Here is a 6742-nt window from a genome sequence, read left to right on the forward strand (position 1 = left end):
AAGACCACGGTCCAGAGTGGTGGCTTGTAAAACTCCACATAGAGCTGTCGACTATAAGACTGCAGTCCTGAGAGATGGCGGTCTCTCTCGGGAAACAAGGCTCATTTATCTCTTCTTTCTTTTTGGTATGATATTTTTGATACGAGTTTTCTATAAATACTCTATACCAGAAATCACTATCCTCAGGGATGGGATGGAATCTTGCTACCGGCGTACCTGATTGATAACTACGCTCATAGCATATACGTCAATTCATGGAATCCGCTCTGGCTCCGGGAACGAATCCATATATATAATATAGGAAAGCGCCTATCTATGGGTTGGCGAGGAAGACTGTCTTCGGGGAAGAGAGGGTTTCGAGTAAGAGAAGGTTTCTCTGCGTATAGGGTTTCTCTGCATAAGTAAGAAAGGGTTTCTCTGCGTATAGGGTTTCTCTGCATATAAGTATTATAGGAGCGTATAAAGTACAGTATTATATTATAGGAAATGAAAAGAGCTATTGTATTGTCTGGTCTCTTGTTAATTAGCAAAAGAAGTTCGATTGGAAGGTGCTTATGTGACTTCTCTGTTGATACTATCTGTTCACGTGATTAACTCACATAGAAAGTAGGCATATGCTTACTAAGTTGATTCCCTTCAATCTCTAGCCGTACGTACAAAGTATACTAGGGATAAAATAGCTCTCTACCACTACAGTATTGAGCACTAGGGTAGGAGTTTCAACTCTAAAAAATGGAAATCCCCACCAACCTTCAAATATTAATTTAATAAAGTATAGCAATCATGACAACCGATTTCAACCGTATGAGGGATTTGTATTGTAAGTTCGAAAAGTTTGTATTTGACAAGAGAGGTGTATCTAATATATTCCAAGTACCGGATATTGAATGTAGTACATCAGTGGAATCTGTAAATAGAACATTATTGTGGAAAGTAGTGGGTTTATATAAGAAGTTATTATCTAATAATAGTATTTCTAATAGATCAAATGATATTATCTCTAATGAGATTTTCTCTAATGGCCCGTATATATTCAAATCGTTAAATGATCAACTAGCATATCATAGTAAGTTATATATGGATTCATTAACTAATAAAGATTTCATTCATCAAATATCATATGAAGTTTATGATCCTGGGTGCAAATTATCTTTGGACATCTCCTATTGTCAGTTTTAACGCAACATTAAATAAATGGAAGTTTGATTCTTGGAAAGATTTGCTATCTTTAAAACAATTTACACCCGGGATAGATGATGGTAATAAGTGGTTAGAAACAGTGTTATGGCCAGCCTATAAAAGTGCATTATCAAAGAAATATTTTTTCATATCCAATAATTTAACCAATTGTTTGATAAAAATGACAACTATATCAATCATCTATGGATGGAGGAATCAATACTGTATATGGTAGTATTTTCGCACTTGTCAGAGTTGGTTTTTACACTACAGTTTGGTACAAGTTTATACCTTGTAATATAGATATTCAACCAGATCAACTGCTTTATATGTCGTGGGATTACTTTCTCAATGAGAGTGCTATTGTACAAGGGTATACTAAGATAACACTGCAGGAAACTCAAGATATATCAGATATAGTGATGTCAATCCGGGGAGATACTCCTTTTACCTTTGATGAGAATAGTTTTAACAATATGGCTATGTTGAAAGAGGTCATACCACCAGAGGAACCAGCAATACAAATACCTATGGATAATATAGACAGAAAATGGAGAGTAGGGGTTAGTTTAGGTATCGTAATAGCATTCTGTGTTGCTATTGGTGTATTTCCAGACTAAACAACGAGAAGGAATCCACTAGCTCTCTTTTCCACACATGCACTGTCAATTCGATTGCCAAAGAGTGATAAGACAAGTACCTTCGGCAGCTATCTATGGATGCTTGCAGCCAGGTCTGCAATGAATGCATGCAGCTAAGTAAACTCCTGTCCTACAAGGCAACCATACTTTACCTGAAGTCACACTGGGCCAGGTTCCGTCTTTAAACACTTGCCCAAAAACCATCTCAAAATCTGAGTGAACTATCCCAATACCTTGCTGGAAAGCTGGAAACTTCAGTTGTATAGGTAGAGAGGAAAGATCAGCATAGAAGTGATGTTCAGTAGATATAGAAGTGATGTTCAGTAGATGCCGAGTAAGTTGGAGTTTCTGAAGTGCTTGTTGGTAGTTCTCCCTGCGCTTGAATTCAAAAGCTTATCCCATCTTTTCTGTGAAGAAAACGAAATAGTCAGGCGGGTCCCTGTCTGCCTAGTAGTACTATCTTTAGTTGTGGATTTTGTTTAAGATCTTCTTCCTTTTATTCCTTGAACAACAAGGATACGGAATTACGTTATTAGTACTCGGTTAACGTGTTGTATGTTATTGTGACAAATAAGCGAATAAGCATTGATTGAGAAACTAGTTTGCCCAAGGAAGGCCTTTGCTCTCGAAAGCCTATTCGTCTATGAAAAACGAATCCCGTGTGACTGATCTTTACTAGTACCTTCTTTTGGCTAGCCCGTTTCCACTACTTTATTTACTAGACTCAATGCCTATGTTCTGGGCTATCTGTGAATGCTTTTCCCTGTGCTTCTGTTAGCACATTGTTTTCCTTTACTCTCTATTTGGCCTTCGCTATTTGATTATTCTCTATGGTCTCTGAATTCCGATCATTCACTTCAAGAAGCAGCTCTTCTATTAAATGAAATAAAATGAAATAAAGTAAATAAGGAAATCCCCTTTCGAAAATGAGTTTCCGCAGTTGTTAGCAGAATTAGTTGCTTGCTTCTCGTATACAGAGGCTTACAAGATAGAGCTGACTTGTCGTTTAAACAGTGTTAATTGAAGTTAGCAGATTGCTTTCTTGCTATAAGACTGACAGGAAGAAAGCAGAATTACAGCTAGTTCTCTGAATTCCATCATTGCTAAGTAGTTGCAGTAGTTTTAGCAGGAAGAGTTCAAGCTTGCTACTCGCTTACCGGATATAAGATTGAAACTCACTTATCAGTATTAGATTAGGCGTGTCCCTGGTATGGAGCTGTCGTATCAGCAAGTCTTAGCAGTGAATTACAGATTTAGAGTAACAAATAGGAATTCTAGTCGTGATTCTAGTTTTCAAGAGTATTAGCAAGCATTAGTCGTATCCGAAGCAGCTACAATTCTTGCAAGCAGATTGAAAGTAGGAATTTCGATTTGTAGCCGTGATATTTCTTTGTTGTTTATATTGTATTAGCTGCTCCCATATAAGTAAGTAAGCCAGCTATCGGAATACAAGAAGTTATGCCGTAAGCTTACTTATCGTTTACATAGTTTTATCAAGATAGAATAGAATAGAAGAACTCAAGTCCAGTAAGAAGAATAAAAGCTGTGATTAAGCTTCTCGGCTCTCTGTCTTTAGTAAGCAGACGAGTAAGCAAATAAGGTTTCAAGACAAGCATTAGTAGTAGGGGTATTAACTCTTGTATTAAGTAGTAGTTTCCCTTGTTTTAGCCACTAAGTTATCAGAACTGAAAGTAGTATTTAAGCTTGACTTGGCGTCTCGATAGTATTAATAGCTGTGGCAAGCTTTCAAGTACGAAGTGAAGAATGTAGGTCAGCTATCAGGTTTCCGTTCTACTTAGAAGTTTGTATGCCCTTTAGAGGAATCCAAGGAGAATACCAGAATTAAAGCCGGATACCAGATTGAAAGTGGAGTTGCCGCTGAATACGTATCATTCTATTTATCAGGTATAAGCTTTCCAGTCGGACATCAGAATGCAAGTCAGCGAATCTGCTTGTAGTTTAAGTAGTATTAGCAACATAGAAAGGAAGTGCCGAATGAAGATCGTAAGCAGCGATTCCTGTTTGAGTAAGTTCATTACAGAATCGAAGTCAGGTCAGTCAGCCAATGCCTACTTCGATCAAGCGTTAGATGGGGTTGGTGGTGTTGATGTTTCAATTTTTTGTTTTTGTCATGAGGGTTGAAACCCGTAAATAGTTTCCTTTTTTCTGGGGAGTATAGTTCTACAAGGTTCCATTCATCGACCTTTCTAAATCCTGACTAGATCAGTAGTTTGCAACAGTATATCTGACTTTCTGGTCCAGTTGGTCCTATTATTGCTGCATTTCCGAATTCTATTGACACGCATCCTCCGAAGACTTTACTATTTGCCAAGTACTTTATTGAGTATTTCTCTATAGGAGTTGGAATCTCTCTCAATGCGGGAGAGGAATACAAACTACCCAACCTTAGGCCCACCTATAGGAATGGAAACTCTAAGAGGAATTCAATCCAAGCTACTCACTCGATACAGAAATATTGTTATGATACAGGGATTATTCTGAACTACGACTCTCTCCCATACTACTCCTCTCTTCTCCCATGTGGGTTCACTCCTCTATTAAAGGTTAAAGCTACTCTGAGATCGTATAAAGGAAGCGTATCAGAGCCGGGACACCACACTGGAGTGAATCTATCTCGAAATCTATCTGATTGGAAAGGGGATTCCCAAAGAAGCCTAAAAAAGGATGGGCTTAGAGGCATGAGCAATTGCAGCTTTGAACTCTCTTTCTCAGCAAGAAGAATACAAGTCATAAGTAAGGTTGCAACTCATAAATCAGTTTGCTTGTAGTAAGCAGACGAGTAAGCAAATAAGGTTTGACAGCCGCTCTGTCGTTTCTACAGTTTTATTTTAGTTTGCAGTTTGACCTTCTCTAGTTATAGTTCTTTCTGCAAAGCCTCTTTTTCGTATAAATACTATTATAAATGCCTACCTCTCGTATTAGTAGAGCAGCTATCATAATTGCAGTACGATATAAGACTCGAAAGGAAGAAGTAAGAATTGGACTCATAAAGAAGAATTCTAGCCGTGATGCCCTATCTACGTCTGAGCTCAGGCTCCATAGCAACTATCAGATTGTAAGTGGATTAGAGGAATAAGAGTACGATAGAGAGAGGAATCAAAACTAACCTTTAGCAATAGAAAGAAGGGACAAATAACCATACAAAACAAGTAAATAAGTCCTATCAATTGTATTAATAAGGGCGTATCCGTAGTGCTTTACAAAGCCTGCCTGCAAGGAAGACTGAAAGTCGATTATCAGAATACCAGCTAGTTTATTAAGAGGCATAAATGAGATTGGCAGTTGAGTATTCGCTTCGAGAGCGGTAGTAGTAATCGCTGTTAGCAGATATAAAGTCAGTGAATAAGGTTTTTCGTTAGGCAGTTGTTTCCATAGCTCAAGGAAGATGTTAACTCTCGCTTTCGCTTATAAATCTTCGTATTCGAGCTGTTGTTTTCTAGTTTGAATTGTAGGCTTGATTGCTCGGTTACGTGGTATTAATTGAAGAACGCGAGGCTGGTTGAAAGTGGCAAATAAGGCTAGTTCCTTCTTGTCGTCTACATACTTTTATCAGTGAGAGTAAGAATGCGAGTCAGATAGTTGAATTGCAGTTATCAGATTTGAAGCTTTGGTTGAAGATTGAGTATTCGTTTCCGGAGTAGTAGTTTCATCTGTTTTAGCAAGAAGAGCTGCAAGCCGTGATGCCATTTCTCTGGTATTAGGGAGTAGCCGAGCAGTAGTTTCTATTGTTTTACCCAGCAGTGTTAGTTTCGATAGTGTATTGAGTTCTCGTATCGGCCTATTCAGTTTTAGCAGTTCAAGTTAAGCTTGCAAGTTTTCCCTAGTTTGACTTAGTGCTTATACGATTTAAAGCCATGAATAAGAGTCGTAAGCTGAGTGAATTGAGTAGTAGTATCGGCTTTTGCATTCGAGTTTGTAGCTGTAGTTGTCGTGCCTTGTTAATTTAAGTTTTCAAGTCCGCTTTTCGTATCAATCATATAAGTTAGAAGTTGAAAAGGAAGTAGTGAGATTGGAAATTAAGTAGGCTTGGTACAAGAATTGAAGTAAGGAATAAGATTAGTGGTTTGTAGTTGCCGGGAGTTGAATTGCAGTTATCAGTTTGAAAAACCAGTCAAAGATAGAATTGCTTTCTCGTATCATACTTGCTTAGGCGTTTCCTATCTATAGTATTAGTAGCTCCTCTATCAGATTGCTTGTGCTCGCCTCGAGAGTGCTTTGAATTCCTAATTGCGGTTATCAGACTTGAAAGCCATGATTGAAGAACGCAAGGCAAAGCCATCGTATCCATACTTTAATTACTGCTTTGAATTCTTAATTGCGGATATGAGATAGAAAGCCAGATAGAACAGTTCAAGCCGGATATCAAACTGCAAGTCGCAGTTGTCGTATCAGAAGGTCTATCAGGAGTTGTCGTTTCACTGGTATTAGATGGAAGATAGCAAGACAGATATGAGTTAGAAGGCGCGCTTTATTAGTCGATACCAGATTGGGAGAAAGAAATAAGATGCTAAGTTAGCAGGTTGAAAGCCATAAATCAGTTATCGATCCTTCCTTTCGTATATTGCCCTTTTACCCAGATAGAATTGAGTTGGCAGGCTTGATACCAGAGTTCAGGTTGTATGCGAGGCTCCTACTTCTCTATGCCGTTTATAAGCGGCTGGAAATCTGACTCCAAGTTGGCTGTGAGTTTGAAGAGCAGCTTCTCGTAAGCCATGTAGTTTATACTGACCAAGGAGTAAGTGCAGCTAGAGTTTCCCTTGTCTTAGCAAGATAGGCTCGTACCCATTCTTTCTATCGGCTAGAAGCTTTGTTGCTTGACTTGGGGCCTCGATAGCATTAATTATGGTCCTTCATTCTTTTTACCAGCTAGCAGTTTCAAAGTCGGAGTTAAGAATACCAGA

This window comes from Zea mays, chromosome 9 (genome assembly GCF_902167145.1).
Source record: "Zea mays cultivar B73 chromosome 9, Zm-B73-REFERENCE-NAM-5.0, whole genome shotgun sequence".
Lineage (NCBI taxonomy): Eukaryota > Viridiplantae > Streptophyta > Magnoliopsida > Poales > Poaceae > Zea > Zea mays.